General features: G+C 36.7%; 1 protein-coding gene and 1 pseudogene across 7 annotated transcripts in view; both read right to left on the reverse strand.

Moving 5' to 3' along the window:
* Window positions 1-19,779, reverse strand: part of GRID2 (glutamate ionotropic receptor delta type subunit 2) — a 1,344,144-nt gene that overhangs the window by 513,859 nt on the left and 810,506 nt on the right. The window lies entirely within an intron of this gene.
* On the reverse strand, window positions 14,206-18,345 carry LOC102163361 (DNA replication licensing factor MCM4 pseudogene; annotated as a pseudogene).

Below are 19,779 nucleotides of genomic sequence, written 5' to 3' on the forward strand. Positions count from 1 at the left end.
TTTTAGGCCAGGTTTTTGCCCACATATGTTGTGACATGCATGGATCCATGAGTCAAAAAATAAGATACTTCCAGAGAGCATACGATCTTCTCTGGAAACAAGACATGACAATACTTTGTCCAGCACAATTCCATTCTTATTTGATTTGAAATTATATCTGGAAATTTTAAAAGCAATGGTTTCTAACTTACTGAAGGTTTATTTTTCTCCCTTCAAATATGTTTTCCAAATTAAAAAAAAACCTCTAAATTTGTCTCAAAGTCTGTTTTTGCTCTTAAATAGTAGTTTGAGCTGATGCAATTCATTGGGGATTTCCAAGCTTCATCTTTCATTCAACATGACAGATGTTCATTTCCCCAACAGATGGCAATGTAGGTCATATTTCTCTCTTTCTTGTTTACCATTCTTTTCTCAGTTTAGTTTATCAGCCTTCACATTATTTAGGATTTTACAAGTGAAAATCACATTCTGAGTCACCTCTGTACTAAATTATTTCTAACATAGAATTTTGCCCTGATAATTACATATATTTGGTGAATTATCTCAGTTTTTAAATTGTTTCAATTATCACCTCTATGATGTTGATACTTCAATGTATCTCACTTACTGTAACCTCTAACTCAACTTCTAGTCTTTTTTGGGGCAGGTATTATGCTGTCTGTTATATGTCCTACTTCATCTGTGTCTTGTAGCCCATCATATGACACTGGGTGCATAATAGCTATTCAAACAAATTATCCCTCATTCATTAATTTAAACATTTAATCTATTTCATTTTTACAAGTAATAATCATCAAAACTGATCCTCTACTGTTATTTTCTAATAAGCCAGTTCTCTTTTATTATCCAGTTTTATTAATAAAAATATCTCGAATTTGAAATATCTGTGCTCTTCTCATATATGATTTAAGAGTCAATAGCTTGGATTTTGAAGTCAGGCTTCCTGGATTTAATCAATGGCATCAGCTTCTACTAGCTGTGCAAACCTGGCTAAATCATTTAATTCTCTATGCCCCAATTTTTACATCTGTTAAATGGAAAAAATAATAGTATCTACCCAGAAGATTATTATGTCTTACAATAGGTATAAAGAACATAGAAGAACTTATCAAACATGATAAGTTATGAGAGCTTAATTACTATCAGCATCATAAGCATCATCATTATCATCTACATGATTATTTCATTCTTTACTTTTGGAAGGTTTTTAGTTCCACTAGAAATTATAGGCATGCTCCTGGTTTTGTTGAAAAGTTTTACAGGGGTTGCAAAATTTCTTATATGCTTGAATATTTACATGACTTGAAAAACGTTTTTGGAAATTTGACTTAATTATATTTCATTAATCCTGGAGGGGAAAAAGAATTAAAGTGGCCGTCTAGTATCTATTCACCCTTTTACTGATGCGTGTGTGTGTGTGTGTGTGTGTGTGTGTGTGTGTGTGTGTGTAGTGGGGGGAACAGCTGGGAAGAGAGAAAAAAAAAGGAGGTAAATGAGTCTACTGCCCCTGTCAACTGGAGCTCCAGGTAACAAGACTAGTAATATTTACTATGAAGAAGAGTTTTCTCTATAAAAGCCTTTAGCGGGATGTCCCAGACTAAGGAATTATTGTAGTAAAAAAAAACCCTTCATCTAGTTTACACTTTAATGGAGGTATTTCATAATATAAATGCTCCCTGCTGTGTGAGGTAATCCTGCAAAACCTTTGTTTTTTTTTTTTTTTTTTTTTGGAGACAGAAGGCACATGTAGAACTAATGTGGGAAGAAAGGACTTGGGGAGCCATGGAGAATTTCCAGTAATTTCTCTTTTGTGATTTCCTGTATCTTTGATATGAGTAAACTAACCTATATTTATAAGTCAATCTGATCCAATTATCACTTCAGATTTCATAGATTGAGATAAGTACAGTGGATTTTATTATCATAAATATCTCCAAATGTCAAATACTGGAATTTGAAAAATACAGCTTATATTACTACACATAGTTAAAACCATCGGTATCCAGACATCTTTTTAGAAGCACTTTTCTTATCCTCAGTTACACATCTACTTTAGGAACATCTCCAATTATATCAGAATCTTACATTTCTGTCTTGGTACTTTATTTCTAGGAAAAAAGGAAAGATATTGTATATCAATATGATTGCTACATTGCAAAAATGCTATACTCCTGAAAATTTTAAACTTTTAATAATAGACTGCCTAGCACTGTATTATTATTCTCCATCAATTCTCAGGTGGACACTCTGGGCCAGTGTCTTTCTCTGGCTCACATCTGGTACCAAGCAACTCAGTCCACTTAGTCCACATTATACAAGGTATAAAACCCCATAAATCAGGGAAACTGGATTTAGTTCACTGTGGCTTCTACTTATCTTTTCCAACTTTTTGACTTCATAATTTATTTTCTTTATGTTATATTCTTAATGAGCTGTTAGCATATGTAATCAGTGAAACTTTCCTTCATATAGATATAAAGGATGCTTGAGAGGTCAGTATTTCAAGCAAACAAATCCTTTAACTGAGTCCCCTTCTTATTGGACTCAGACGTAACCTCTCTGATATTTGACTTCCTAAGAATATACCTATGTTTCTGAGGTTTTTTTTTTTTCCATCTATCCTCAGATCAATATTGAAATCAGAGTGTTGGTAAAAATGTGTGCTGTGTGGTGGCCAGGTGGTAAGGTGCAGGCATTATCTTTGTGCATGCATAGTTGTGGGCTTTTAAAAATCTCTTGATACAGATGATTCTAGACAAAATAAGCTAATGGGACATTGATAGTATGAATAACACATATAGATAATTTTTAAATGTCCATTAAATCGACAGTGATGATTGCCTTTAGAGTGAATCTTTTGAAAAATACCAAGTAAAATTAGTTTGGATTTCATCCTACACATTATATTTAGAAATACAAGTGGGTATCAAACATAAAGAGCAAAAGAGAATAAAAATAAAAAGAGCAGATCAAAGGTTGGAAATAATTCACCCCTGGATAATCAATTCCTGAAGAGACACAAGTCTGATGTCCCCTTATGGATAACATAAATTGGAAAAAAGAAGATAAATCATTTACTGGGAATTCATTTCACTCTCTTTACAAGGCAGAGGATTTTTTCCCTGAGTTTGAAACTGCAACATTACAGATATACTTTTGGAAGATGATACAGAACATCAAATATTTATGACACTTGACTAATTTCCTTATACATATTCCTAGGTTCCTTACAACCTGCAGACATGGTTGGTAACTAAGGATACCTGTTAAATAAATATGAGCCCAGCAAAGCAGTGAACACACTGGGAGATGCCAGGCTCAGTAGTGCTCTGATGCCCTCATGTTTCAGAAGTTAATTTTTCATTTTTAAGTGAGAAAAATCTCTGAGAGAAAGAAGACACTACATCTTCTACCCAGAAAAGAAATACAATATGTAGATAAATATTAGAATACAATATGCCAAAATATAAAAAAGTATAACTTAATTCATATGAAAATTTAGGAAAATTTGAGCTGCTGTATGACATTTACATGTGTATATGTACAAATAGATATATACATATATATTTACAAATATGCATATACACTCAAATATTCATTCATAACAGAATGTAATGGAGCAAGAAATAGGAAGCTACTAGCCCTTTGATCATGTTATCTACATCTCAGAGAAGAAGATACGGAGGTCAAGACAGCTAGTTATTTGAGGAACCTGTACTTAAACCTCCATCTCATGCCTCATACTTTTTCCTCTGGACTATATAAGCTGCATGTCCAACATAACATAAGCATGTCACAGTGACGGCTCATAGAATGGAGGTTGAACAAAATTAAATTAACATTCACACCATTTGATTTCACTTTATTATTTAAATGTCCTGAAGTTGGAGTAGACATTGATGAGTCCAAAAGAAGACTATTCCAAAGGCATTCACTGCATTTTTCAAAGGTCTTGGGACAAAAAGTTTATTTGCACACATTTTTGTCAAAAGCCTAGTTTATATTCCAAATCAGTACTGTTTCTATTAAGTCACATGATGTTTTCCTAAATTCTCTCTTTCTCCTTCAGGTTTATAAATTTTAAAGGGCACATAGTGCTTAACATGAAAAGCAAAGTAATATGTTTTCTTACTTTAAGTACACAAGATCTTAAAAACCCATCAAGGGGGAGATCAATCAAGATGAAAGAGTAAGAGGACATGGAACTCACCTCCCCCCATGAATACATCAAAAATATAACTATTTATGGGATTATTCTCACTGAAAACTAACTGGAAAGTGACAGAAAGACTCCTACACAAACAAGGCTGTAAGAAAGATTCACATGTAATCAGGTAGGAAGAGAAGAGAAATAATCAGGTTAGGACCTGTGCTCCTGGGAAGGGGCTCAGAGGAAAAGGGAGGTTATATGGGCAGACATCCTCCCTGGGGAGTGAGCAAATCAAGTTACATCTTGGACACCCCTGTCTTGAAGTCTGACAAAGGTAGACAACCCCCCTTGGCTGGCTGGAGGGTTTCTGGGACTAACAGGAGGCCTGTAGGAAGCCTGAATTCAGTTCATGAAGAGTATGCATGTTCTAGATTGCTGCTGAGGCAGGTTGGAGAAGGCAGATTGAGATTGCATGAGCAACTGCCCAGTGTTCTGTGACTGACCTAGCACTTGCCTCAGCCTGAGACTATCAATACTCCAGACCTGTTTATTTCAAATCACAGCTCTTCCCTGAATTTAGGACTATCACAACTGAGGAAAGAGCTAGCCTTGGAACACAGAGGTGACTCAAATATGAGGCAGCATCTGAGCAGTGAGGGGACAGCCATTTCTGGCATATGAGAAGCAGCTTGGACCTCTGTCTAAGTCAACCCACTGTAGCCCATGCTCATCACTAGCCAAGAGCCTACCTAGGCCCTCCTGCTTCAATAATGCTCCTCTCTGGGGTAGGGGTTCTGGAGCTGGGAGAAGGCAGAGCATACACTTAAAAGGAACGGGGCCACCTTGGACCTTCAAGACTTCTGCTCCTGCAACTTTGGATATTACCTCATCTCAAATAGGGCAGTGATAGCCACCGAGCAAAAGAGAAAGAAGCCTTTCCTCATACCTGGCCCTGGCTCTAGCCCCTCCATCTTGAACCCCATCTCTTACCAAAGTGACAGCTACCATCACACCATGAAAAAAAAATGTGTTTTGCATTCATATCAAATCCAGCTCTTCTACCCAAGGCACTGGGCACACAGATTATATGCTCTCACATTAGCACACCCTTGAGACCAGAATAGCTAACTGTTTCACCTAAATTCATAGAAACAGAAAGTTAAGCAAAACAAGAGGACAGAGGAATTGATCTTAATTGAAAGAGCAAGAGAAAACTTCTCAAAAAATAATGAAACAGAAATAAACAATTTACCAGATAAAGAATTTAAAGCATTAGTAATGATAATGCTAACTGAACTGGGGAAAAGAATATATGAGCACAGAATTTCAACAAGGGACTAGAAAATATAAAAAAGAACCAATCAAACTGAAGAATACAATAACCAAAATGAAAAAGACATTAGAAAAAATGAATAGAAGACTAAGTGATACAGAAGAAAGCATAAGTAATCTGGAAGAGAAAATAAAAGGAAATCGTTCAATCAGAATAGCAAAAAGATAAGCAAATTAAAAAATGAGACTAGTTTAAGAAATCTCTTGGATTATATCAAGCATACCAACATCTGCTTGGGGTCTAAGAAGGAGAAGAGAAAAAGAAGAGGTTCAAAAATGTATTTGATGTAATTATAATTAAAAACTTCCCCAAACTGAAGTGAACAGATATCTAAGTATAGGTAGCACAGAGGGTCCCAAACAAGATGTACCCAAACAGATTCACACTAAGACATATCATAATTAAAATGGCAAAAGCTAAAGAGAGAATTCTAAAAGCAGCAAGAGTCATATACAAAGAAACCCACATAAGGTTATCAGCTGATTTTTCTACAGAAATGTAATACTGTAGGACAGAAGGGAGTGACATGATACATTTAAACTGCTGAAAGGGAAAAATCTGCAAACTAGGATACTCAACCCAGCATGATTAAAATTTAGAATAGCAAGAGAGATAAAGAATTCTCAGACAGGCAAAAACTAAAAGAGTTCATCAATACTAAACCTAGTCCAAAAGAAATGCTAAAGGGGTGTTCTCTAGGTGGAAATTAAAAGGCTACAATAAGAAGTAAGAATCTATAGAAAAGGAAAATTCCCACAAGGAAAGGCAAATGAATAGTAAAGGATAAAAATCAACCACCTAAATAAGCCAGGGTGGCTATTGAAAGACAAAAAATTGTAAAAGTATCTCTAACTACAAGAAACATGAAGATGTAGAACATGACATAAAAAACAAAAATGTATGGGCAGAGAGTACAGATAAAGATCTTTTAGAATATGTTTGAATTTAAATGACTACCATTTTAAAACAAGTAGATATGTCAACATATATGAACCTCATTGTAACCACAAATCAAAAAACCTATAGTAGATACACAAAAACTAGAAAGAAAATAATATGTGTATCACTAAAGAAAATCACATCAAATGACTAGGGAAGAAACAAAAAGAAGAAAAGAATAAAGAACTATTAAAAACAACTGGAACACAAGTAATAAAATGGTAATATGTATATACTTATCAATAATTACTTTAAATATCAATAGACTAAATGCTCCGATCAAAGTACAAAGGATGGCAGAATGTATTAAAAAAAATACATAACTATATGCTGTTCACAAGAGACTCACTTCATAGCTAAAGACTCACAGAGATCGAAAGTGAGAGGATGGAAAAAGATGTTTTAAGAAAGTGGAAATGACAAGAAATGACTCATCTTAGACAAAATAAAATTTAAAAAACAAAGTTTACAACATAAGACAAAGAAGAAAATTTTATAACGGTAAAGGAATCAATATAAGAAGAGGATATTACACTCTTTAACATATGTACACCCAATACAGGAGCACTTAAGTATATAAAGCGGATATTAACAGACATAAAGGGAGAAACTGGCAATAATGCACTAATAGCAGGAGGATTTAACACCCCACTATTCATCAATGGGAAGATCATCCATACAGAAAATCAACAACAAAAGACAATAGTGGTCTTAATGACACAGTAGACCAGTTAGAATTAAAAGCTCTCTAAAAGATAATCCACCCAAACCCAGCAAAATACATTTTTTTCTAGTGCACATGGAATGATCTCCATGACAGATCACAAAATAAGTCTCAATAAATTTAATAGGACAGAAATTATATTAAGCATTTTTTCAGCCATAATGATATGAAACTAGAAATTAATTACAGAAAGAAAAGTGTGAAAACATAAACACAAGGAAATTAAAAGCATGCTACTACAGAAGCAATTGGTCAATGAAAAAGCAGAGAGGAAATCAGAAAATACCTCAAAACAAATGAAAATGGAAACACAACTTTTCAAGAACTGTGAGATGCAGCAAAAGCAGTCCTAAGACAGAAGTTTATAGCAATACAGGCCTTCATCAAGAAACAAGAAAAATCTCAAACAACCTATCATAACCTCTAAAGGAATTAGGAGAGCAAAGCTCAAAGTCAGCAAAGGAAGAAAATAATAAAGATCACAGACAAAACAAATAAAATGGGTGTCAAAACCTATCAAAAATGAATTCAGTAATGTTGCCAGATACAAAATGAATATACAGAAACATATTGCTTTTCTATGCATTTAATAATGAACTATCTGAAAGAGAAGGAATAAAATCCCACTTAAAAGTCCATCAAAGATAATTAAAGACCTAGGAATGAATTTAACCAAGGAAGTTAAAGACCTACACTCTGAAAACTATAAAACACTCATGAAGGAATTTGAAGATGATACAAAAAGTAATAAGATATCTTGTTCTTGGATTGAAAGACTTAATATTGTTAAAATGGTCATACTACACAAAGCAATATACAGATTTAATGCAATCATTATCAAAATACCCATGACATTTTCCACAAAAATAGAACAAATAATCCTACAATTTGCATGGATCTACAGAAGACCCCAAATTGCCAAACAACATTGAGAAAACAAAACAAAACAATGCTGTAAGTATTATTCTTCTTGGCTTCAAGCTGTACTACAAAGCTACAACAATCAAAATAGTATGAGGAGTTCCCATCATGGCTCAGTGGTTAGCAAACCTGACTAGCATCTTTGAGGATGTGGGTTCGATCCCTGGCCTGACTCAGTGGGTTAAGGATCCAGCATTGCCCTGAGCTGTGGTGTAGGTTGCAGACACGGCTCGGATCCTGTAGTTGCTGTTGCTGTCGGTGTGGTACAGGCCAGTGGCTTCAGCTCTAATTGTACCCCTAGCCTGGGAACCTCCATATGTCACATGGGTGTGGCCTTAAAAACACAAAAGACAAAAAAAAAAAAAGTATGATTCTGGCCCCAAAATAGACACATAGATCAACAGAACAGAATACTGAGCCCAGAGCCCAGAAATAAATCCACAGATCCAGGTTAATTAATCTATGACAAAGGAGGCAAAAATATAAAATGGAGAAAACATAATCTCTTCAGAGAGTAGTGCCAGGAAAACTGGACAGCTACATGAAAAAGAATAGAACATTATTCACACTATATACAAAAATAAACTCAAAATGGATTAAAAACCTAAATGTAAGACTTGAAACCATAAACTCTTAGAAGAAAACATAGGCAGAAATTCTGACATAAATCATAGCAATAATTTTATTGGATCTGTCTCTTAAGATAAAAGAAATAAGCCAAAATAAACAAATGAGGCCTAATTAAACTTAAAAGCTTTGGGAGAGCAAAAGAAACCACTGACAAAACAAAAAGACAACATACTGAATGGGAGAAAATATCTGCATATTATAAGACTGCTAGAGGGTTCATATCCAAAATACATAAACAGCTCATACAACTCAATATCAAAAAGATAGCCCAATTTAAAAAATGGGCAAAAGACCTGAAAAGAGATTTTGCAAAGAAGACATGCATATGGTTAAAAGGGCATTTCATTTGTGGCTCAGGGGTTAACAAACTCGACTAGGATGCATAAGGATGCAGGTTTGATCCCTCACCTCGCTCAGTGGATTAAGGATCCGGAGTTGCCATGAGCTGTGGTGTAGGTTGCAGATGCAGCTTGGATTCCGTGTTGCTGTGGCTGTGGCATAGACAGGCAGCTGTAGCTTCAATTAGACCCCTAGCCTGGGAACTTCCATATGCTGTGGGTATGGCCCTAAAAAGCCAAAAAAAAAAAAAAAAGCACTTGAAAAGATGCTCAACATTGCTAGTCATTGAAGAACTTCAAATTAAAACCTCAATACTATATGGAATCACTTATATCTGGAACGTAATATACAGCACAAATGAACCCTTCCACAGAAAAGAAAATCATGGACCTGGAGAATAGACTCGTGGCTTATTGGGGGAGGGAGTGGGATGGGTTGGGAACTTGGGGTTAATGGATGCAAACTATTGCTTTTGGAATGGATTAGCAATGAGATCCTGCTGTGTAGCACTAAGAACTATGTCTAATCACTTATGATAGAGCACAATAATGGGAGAAAAAAGAATGTATATGTGTATGTGTAATTGGGTCACTATGTTGTACAGCTGAAGAAAAAAAATTGTATTGGGTAAATAACAAACAAGCAAAAAAAAAAAATCCCACAATGAGCTATCACCTCACATCTGTCAGAATGGTTATCATCAAGAAGCCTGTATTTTAAAAACGCTGGCAAGGGTGTAGAGAAAAAGAAACAATTGTACAGTGTTGGTGGGAATGTAAATTAGTGTTGTTATTAGGAAAACCATTAGAGAGATTCCTCAAAAAACTAAAAGCAGAACTAACATGTGATCCAACAAATATATTCCTGAGCCCATACACAAGAAAAAGAAAATAATTCGTACAGATACATAAACCCCATGTTAACATAAACATTATTTACAATCATCAAGGTATGGAAGCAACCTTAGTATCCATCAACCAATGAAAGGATTAAGAAATAGGATATATGTTATACAATGGATTATTGCTCAGCCATAACAAAGAATGAAATTCTGCCATTTGCAAAAACATGGATGGATCTACAGAGTATTATGCTCAGTGAAATAAGTCAGATAGAGAAAGAGAAATATGAATGCCATAACTTAGATGTATAATCTTAAAAAATTAATTAAATAAATGTATGTAATGAAACAGAAATGGATTCACAGACATGGAAAACAAACTAGTGGATACCAATGGTGAGAGGGAAGGGGAAAAGTCAAGATAAGGTGTGAGATAAGAGATACAAACTATTATGTATACAATACATAAGCAACAAGAATATATAGCATACGAAAATATAGCCATTATTTTGTAATAACTTCAAATGGAATACATTCTATAAAAATATTGAGTCACCATGCTGTATATCTAAAACTAATATAAGAATGTAAATCAACTATACCTCAAAAACAAAATAAAAATAAAAAAACCAGCACTGACAACAACAAAAATTCCAACTTACTGGTTGTTTCTGTTCAAGCCAGCAGCCTAGACACCATCTTCTTCTTCCTTCTTTTTACACTCATATTAAATCACCAAACCTTATTTTGATCACCTAAATATCTCTTAAAGACATTCACTTCTACCTGTTTCTACGACTCACACCATTACCTGAGCTTCCTCTAAAATGAAGCTTCCACTTCCTAAATGATGTGGTCTCACATAGTCTGTCTTGGCCCAATGGCACCTGCAGAATGGATTCTCCACATAGTAACCACTGTGTAATCTGGTTTTGTCAACCTCCTATTTAAAATAACCCAGTGGTTTACTATTTCCCCTCAAATAAAGTTTAGGAACTTTAATATAGTCTACAAAACCCTTCACAATCTTTTCTCTGTGTTTCAGCTAATGAAGAACCATGTTCCTATTCTGGCTCTATTCCAGCCAATCCAGTCTTATTTCAGATGTTTGAATGTGCCAAACTCTCTTTCCTCCAAGCCTGCTAACATTCTATTGCTTTTGCACCAAAAAGTTTTCCTTCCCTGTTACTGAAATACTCTTCCCATACTTTTTCTGGAAATGCCTATTCATCTAAAATGTTTCAACTTATCTGTCACTCTTAAGCCTAAGTAGGTCCTCCAGTCACATATTTCCACAACAGCTGGTGATTCCCCTTTGGTAGAACTGATCACACTTGTAATTATTTTTGATAATTCTATTTTCCTTCCCTATTCTGTGATCTAACAGTACAGCATATGGTAGTTTTCAATAAATATTTGTAGAATGAATATATTACCATATAATAATCAGAGTAATTACAATATTTTTGCCATTTTAGAGAATACTCATTTAGATATCAACATGTGTCAATATATTTATTCTAGATATAATATGTATCTACATGCATCAAGTTGAGAAAATGTCTTGGTACTAAAAGATTTGAGATACTGCCACAAATATTGAGATATTCTATTTTCCAACATTAAGTATTGAAAATAACTACAATCTCTTTAGCAGAGATTGATCAATTAAACCAATGTGGAAGTATTTGATATAAGGATCTATCAAATCTTATTGGCTTACTTGTGTAGAATACATAGAAAATGTCAGTGCTTTTATATGTAACTACATATTTTAGGTGTAATATTTTTCTTAGTTTTTTTTTTTCTTTCTTTTTCTGCCATGCCCTCTGCATGCGTAAGTTCCCAGGCCAGGGATGGAACGCATGCCACGGCAGTAACCTGAGCTGCTGTAATGATACCACCAGATCCTTAACCCACTGTGCCACAAGGGAACTCCAGGTTTTTTCTTTAATTAAAAGACATACACTGGGGTGGGGGAAGGGCTGGGTGTTTAGAATGGAAATGCTATAAAACTGGGTTGTGATGATCATTGTACAACTGTAAATGTAATCAAATTCATTGAGTTAAAAAAAAAGACATATACATATTCTTTCTAAAACTCAGCTCTGATTTTGCCATACCTATGCCCCCAAATTCTTTGAAGTTATTTATTTAGCTACAAAGTTATTTTCTTTCCTCAATCCTTTTCCAGTCCAAACTATTCCATGTGTTCTGTGCACTCCAGTGTATTAATCCATCTTTGTCGGTGTCCCTGTGATTTATTCCAATAGATATGTCAGGTAGAGTGCTTCTACCACCTGAAATATCCTCTTCTCCATAGCTTCACATATCTCAGTTAATTTTCAAGTTATGATGCTATCAGTTCCACACAAATTTTTCTAATCTATTTTCTCAGTTTTGGGTCAGGTTCTCCAGGAAACAGCTATGAAATAGAGATTTGCTGGTGAGCAGAAGGGTTACTTGAAGTGCTCCTAAGAAAAGCAACTGAAATGGAGTAAGAGAAGAGGGATTAGGTAGAGAGAGGGGTGAAAGTGCAATGCAACCGCAACAGCAGCTCAGGTCATCCCATGGACAGGTCCGACTTAGCCCAGATGGAGGCTACACATGCCGACCTTTCTAGTTCTGCAATGGCCAGTCGGTGGGTCCCCTTTTCCAAAAAGGGACTGGCACAGCTCCCTTCTGCCAAGGGTGGTTCTTGAACAGAGGCTTGGCTGTGTGCCCTCCTCCAGCCATAAAGCAGGCACCTTAGGGTGCCTCACAGTGCTAGAGACTCTTCTAAGATTCCACAAAATTCTGTGTTTACCACAGTTGGGGCCCTTTGTGGTCTCTCACCTTAAGGTATAGCTTTTTGTATACTTATTAGCCATTATTCACTCCTAGGCTCTCACTTCCTTTTTAGGAAATCACACAAAAAAGTTTGAATAATACATTCCACATTATACACATTTAATAAATATCAGTTCAGAGAGTGATGAATACATGAATGATCAAAGCATACTCTTGGAAACCATTTCAACATTAACAGTAACTAAAAGTATAAAATGCCATTTAATCATAGAGGAAGTCTGTAAGTAAAGTGAGCCTGCCCATGTTGCATGGGTATAATACTATTCCACAATCTGTGAGAAAGATGGTAGATCTATACAGATGAAATTAACTTCCAAATGTTCCAGGGAAGTGATTTTTCAGGTTGTGGTTCTGAGAACTGATTGGAAATCCATCTGGAGGTCCTCTCCCAATCTATTCCAGAGCACATCAGCTCGTATTTGTTTCACTGATTTCATTGTTTGCAGTCAATGGCTTTGGAATAGTTCTCTTGCAGATATACCAATGTACACTCCAGGAAATTTGAAAAAGCCATATTAAAACTAAGATATGGTCTATATAACAGCAACACACGGTGCATATACTCTTGATTTCTTGGTGGGGTGTGTGTGTATATTTTTTCTTTAGCTAAATGATTTTGACAGTGGTGAACAGACACTACTGCCATGAAAAACAGATAAATATGGTACACAGAACACAAAATTGGAAACCAGACAACTTGGTATTTAAAACTAATTTGCTGTGTAACCAACCCTTAAGAAGTCATTTAATTTTTCTGAGACTCAGTTTTCTCCCCCTTAAAATTACTGAAAATATGTTAGATTAACTTTATTTTACCTTGCTAAAGTGGCATGAATTACTAATAAACAAAAGTTGCAAGAACAAAAAATAGTAAGATAAAAATGGGATACACACAATTAAAAAAAAAAATCTCTTTCCAAATAATACTTGGAATACTTAATAGCAGAACTCTGTGTCATTTTTATTAAACTGAGATGGTGTTTATCACCAAAATTATACACGTTTGGAAGTTAAGGCAATTCGTCAAAAAATTATTTTATTATTATTTTAATTATCTCTATCATTTATTTGGGAAAAATTTACATAGTAGGAAAAAGTGGCAGAAAACCTAAAACCTAATCATTTCTAATCACTTATTTCTGTTCTTATAATGGCCTCAAGAACAAGCCTCTGGAAGGTATTGCACTGAATGCTACAAGAGGGAAATGTGCTCTGGCTAAGTCTCATCTCATATTATAAAAACCCCAAGCACAAAATGATTGCTATTAGGAAGTCTAGCATAAAAACCAAGACGCAGACTTCTATCTTCAAAAAGGACTGATATCCTGCTATCAATATATAGATACAAATTGAAAGTACTGGTGCTATCAAAAAGCACTTCAGGAAAATTATTTGTGTTGCACATATTGTAAATTGGCATATTTTTACTTAAAATGTTAATAAAAAAAGAAAATGTGATTTTACTAAAGAAAACTGAATTCACATTACCAAAATTTTATGGAGCCAAATAATGACTTTAAGAATTTCTTTCTATTGGCCCACATATGCACATACATGGAAGCAAATGCAATGCCCAAGGGCAGAGGAGCTGAGCACACAATGCTGCTCATAAGAGCTTCAGAGCAAGGCAAGCATTTTTCCAATCACTGTCAAGGTACTGGGTGCTTCTTCAAAGATATCTTGGGTAATTGCTATGTTAGATTGTCCCCAAACATCTTCAAAAATTGTGGGTATTTAGGGCTGGCGTTTTACCCTTAAGTAAAATGAGTGCTTTCAATGCTTCAGCTAACTCTTCTTTCCATTTAGGAGAGATGGCACTCATTCCTGCAGTAAAAATAAAAATGTCCACAGTTTCACTCTAGGGGTTAGTAGCAGACTGCTTAGAGCCTCTCTGTGGAGCTCTTTCACCTCTTCTCTATCAATTGTTTCAACTTTATTTGAAGATCATGCTTTAGCATGGGTTTCTGCTGAACCATTTGAATGATTCCAGCTGTTGCGAATATGCAGAAATCCTTCCTCAGCTACTACTGATCTTCCTTGTGTCTATATGAGCTTCAGTGAGCCTCTTGACTGGCTTACTAACTCCCAAACAGCGTGCTAGTGCTCTGAAGGCAGCACAGTCCTTCGGACTGCCATGTCCACCAACTCCTCCTCCACCTGCTCCTTGCTCTGGGGATGGAGCCATGAGGAAGTGAGCTGGATGCCTGTCATGGCTTCATCCTGAGGCTCTAGCTTGAGGAAGATCAAACCAAATCTAAAGGATAACATGTGAAGCTGCTGGACATTTTCAATGATGGTGTTTTCTAGCATCACATTGAGACTCAATTGGATTTGCACTGAAGCTGCTGCACTGAGAAGAGTCAGCTGTTCTCTGACTTTGAGCAATTCTCATCTTATACTTTCATTCATCTTCTCAAGTATCAGTACAGCAGATTCCACTGTCACGCAGGCTAAGAGCCCCAGTTTGCAGGGCCAGCTGCTTCCTCTCAGGGTCTTTCACTACATATGCTCTTAGGTCAGCTGTGCTGGAGTGCCCCCCAGGTATGTACTGATCCCAGAGAACGAGGCTGTACCCACACTGCAGCAGCTGAGACTTGCTGGTCCCAGGTCACTGCACAGCAGGATGCTGATCTCAGCAGGAAATCTGTCTCTCCCATTCCTGTGTGACTAAAATCCTTCCTTGTTCCCTGGAAAAGCTGAAGCAAGATTTTCTTTTTGAAATCTGCCTGTTCTTAAATGTTTGGAGCTGAGGCTGAGCAAATCTCTCATAAATGTCTGGTTTTCTGGAAAGTTCCTTAAGCAGTTCCACATGCTTCTCCGAATAAAAATTTTGTTCTGCTTCTTCATCTCCTTCATGCAGACGTTTTGCATCCATTTTCCCATAATGAGTGACATCCACGAGGGTTTTGTAGACAGACTTCACATTATTCATCCTTGAATTGATTCAATAGGAACAGCTGGATAGATGCCTATAATGTTCACTCTGTCCCCAAGTTGAACCTTGTCAACAACATCATTGTGAGCAAAACGGATGACAGGGTGAGGCATCTGCCCGGCAGGCATATTTTCAGGAGATTCTTAGAGTTTGACCATCTGCTTGTCAGAGAACATGAGGCAGTGGTGGGTCAGCACCACACCGTGGGTGCTGTGGCAGCACATACATACACAGCCTCAGTGATCTGACCAGCTCTGTCTCCACTAGGATAGTGTGGGTGCCCACCTGGCACTGGAATAAGTCCCCAGTGCATCTCTGGAATCAGCTGGGACATCCTGATCACCATGACACTGATGGTGATGAGCTGACCCAAGTCCTCTGTATTCAGGTATCTCACATTCCTCATCTTCAACTCATTGAATGATCCTACTTGCATCTGATGTTCTAAGACTGAGTCAGAGTAACCATCCAGGGCCTCATTCGGTGCCATGTTTTAACGTCGGGATAATCTCATATGGGTCGCAGATGAGCTGTCCATACAGATTTTATCAAAGGATTTTGCGTGTCCACAGTTTACATTGAAAAACGGCCCCCTTGAGAGTTCCCACTGTGGCTCAGTAGGTTAAGAACCTGCCAGTACCCATGAGGATATGGGTTTGACCCCTAGCCTTGCTCAGTGGGTTAAGGACCTGGTGTTGCTGTGAGCTGTGGTGTAGGTTGCAGATGCAGCTTGGATCCTATATTGATGCAGTGTAGGCCAGCAGCTGCAGCTCTGACTCGACCCCTAGCCTAGTCTGAGAACGTCCAGAGGCCACAGGTGTGGTCCTGAAAAGCAAAAAAAAAAAAAAAAAAAAAAAACTAAAGAAAAATAAAAATGGCTCCCCAATAATATTAGTTTTCTCAAGTAGTTGCATGTATAGAGGTTCAGTAAGATCTATGGCAAATATTTCTTCTTTAAGCAGAGAGTCATTAAAATGCAGAAGAAATCTCTGTAATTTTTCTATGCAGATTGCCAAATTTACATTTGTTCCTTAAATCACAGGTTTTTGGCCTAGAAACTGCTCAACGGCCGCTATATCTTCTGTTGTTGGCCCATATTGCAAATCTACCTGTGTGTAGACCCTCCTGTGCACAATCCTAGATCAGGTCTCTGCCTCATGTGTGTGCTTCTAACACCATGGGTTGGGGTTCCCTCAATCTAAGAGCTGGGGGCACCATATGTCAGTGGTGAACTAATGACAAAATCAAGAGGAATCAGTGAAGAATGCATCAGAGGAGGCCGGAAAATAACGCATCCTGCACGGCCGGGCTGTTCAAGGCAGCACCAGGCCTGGCCAGCACCGCCTGCAGCTAAAGGCAGAATCCTGGCCCCATTGTCTCTGACGCGGAAATGTCAGAGCAGGGGAAAGAGCCACATCCAAAGCCCTCAAGGCTCCAGGTGCAGATGGCCGCGTGTGCTCCCAGATGCCCCAAGAAAATGTTTTCAAGTTTTAAAAAGTATTAGAATTAAGTGATGATACATTTTTTTGAAGATGTTACCAATATCTACTTGGAAAACCCAAGACAATAAACCACAAAGAAAGAAGAATCTGGAGTTAAGTATCCAAAGTCAATCAGGGCAGTCCCCAAATATATCAAACACCAGTAACTTCCTCTAGTACCTACTAGTTTAAACATATAATGGAAAGGGACCCTTTTCATGATTGTGAGCAGACACACACACACACACACACGGATAAATCTTACTGAGAGCTATAAAAAGATGACTATGTAAACAGATACCGTGTTCATGAGAGGGAGGGCTCCATATTTTAAAAATTATAATTTTCACAAAAACAATCTAAAAAATCCACATAAATAACAACGGCATAGGGGTGCTGATACTATTTGGGAGAAACATACATTTGAGAAATAACCTCTTATTATTGAAAAGAGAAGAGATATATGGAGGCACTCATCCTACCAATTCATAAAATAAATTATGAATCTACAATATAAGAGTCCCCTGGAAACCACCACCTCTCCCTTTACTGTAATTTATGTACTTATATCAACTGCATTGTTTTTCAACTCTTTTTTTTTCCATCCATATAATGAGAATATAAATTAATGAAGGGACAGATATTCTTTCTTTTAATTCTTTGTCCTCCTTGCATTAGCACATAGGCTTTGTAAAGTGTATGTGGTGTGCCCTGCATACAGGCATGCAGTGGTTACTGGAATACAGTTAAGAATTTTATAACTAGAATATTCCCATTGTAATAAAGCACCTGACCTCACTGGTGATGTTTGGCTGCAGATTTCTTTTAAGCCTTGCCCTCCCTTTCTTATTTGGCTCCACTGCTGGACAGGCTGATGAAAAAAGCCCATCCTGTACTTCCTTCTTTGACACCCCTGGGAAATTTAAGCCTGGAAAATCTCCAGCCCACATAAATGGGAGCCTTTCTTAGCCCTGTCCCTCAACCACTACACATGTCCGGCCCATTCACACTGCTTTGCTCACACCATCTGGGACCTGCATGAGCCCACTCTACTCTCCCCAGGACTGCCCATGTGAGTAGTGAAATGTCTCTCAAATTTTCTCCTTGCGTGGAGTATCATCAGCCTTGATATCCGAATGGGACAACCCAAACCAAATACTCATATGAGACAAAGTAATATGCCTGGGAAAACGTACCTCCATTGTTAAGGCCAATTTGAAACATGAGCAAAAAATAATGAAATTGAACACTGGCAATTATATACATCATTCAAACTTAGCCTCGAGATACACAGAATGGATATATTCCTTTAAAAATACCACTGGGTTCAAAGTTTACAGGGGAAAAATATGATAATATCCTCCCCAAATAAAATGTCATTGTTATCACATTCAATCAGTTTTGATTACAAATTTTCTAACAGCAACATTTTACATATCGAATTGCTCCATAAGAAATACTTACATATTATAGTGTCTCTCTTTCTCTGCTACCAATACTTTCACTAAATAAGTGTCTCCTAAGCAACCTCCCAAGCTATTATTCTCTCTTTGTGAGACAGCTTCAGGAGGATGAATATATTCAGGTTCCTGCATCCTGGCCAAACTATGAATTAATAAATTGGCAGGATCAGAATCATGTTCAACAACCTCCCTTGGAGTCATACCTGCCAACTCTCGCAGAGACAGAGCTGGGGGATTTTGGCAACACCTTGAGTTTAGATTTGACTTATTCATTTTTCAGTTGAAAAATCCTCCTCTGCCAATATATTCAATACATTTAATTCTCAAGCACTTCTGTTGATAAGAGCCTAAATTCTCATTAAAGTGATTCTTCTGCACAGAGGATACAGTCCAGAGAGGAAAATCCAGGCTTTTTATCTTTTTGAAACATTTTTTTTCCCTCTATTTCCTGGCTTTTGTACCTCTAGTTCTCTTTTAATGTTAATTTTTAGATTTTTTTCCTCTGGCTTTTCTAAATACTTCATGTTTCATTTGACTGGCTATTTCTCTTACTGTTTCAGGAGAAAAAGGCAAATGCATGCATAAAGAAAAAGGATGCATACAATGAAGAATATAAACTTCCAAACGACTGTCTCCTTTGTGTAAAGGGTACAGGAGAAATTTGTTTGTTTTATTAATCATTTCATTTTAAATCCAAGAAGCTGTATGAGACAAATGGAAAATGCTAGCAAGGGTGACATGACAAAGAGGCTAATAAACTGCAGGATGCTTATCCCTTTGAGAAGAGCTAAGCAACAGAAGCTGCCTTCTGGGAATGGAACAGGTAGCTGAGCCAAAGCAGGTCACAGCCAGGCTAAATACTGCACTGACAGTGAAGAAGAAGAATGCCATAGAGTACCCCAAATAGTTCACAAATGCTGCAAAATATGAGCTGTTTATGAATTACATTTTTACTGTGAGATAAAATAAAGATTATCACATCTAATGTCTTACCATGTATCATCTAACTGAAAACCAGCTAGGTCTAGCATTTCTTTTATTTAGTGGATGGTGTAGTTTAAAGAAAAAGAAAAAAAAAAAAAAACCTTTTGTACTTTGTGACAAGCACCAAAATAACTGGAGCATCTCTGACCCTAATGATATAATGAAGGTGATTTTAAATATCTTAATGAC

The sequence above is a fragment of the Sus scrofa genome, chromosome 8 (assembly GCF_054392235.1).
Source record: "Sus scrofa isolate SSC_HxYL_T2T_F1_AM1 chromosome 8, Sscrofa_HxYL_maternal_Yorkshire_Landrace_v2.0, whole genome shotgun sequence".
NCBI classification, from domain to species: Eukaryota; Metazoa; Chordata; class Mammalia; order Artiodactyla; family Suidae; genus Sus; species Sus scrofa.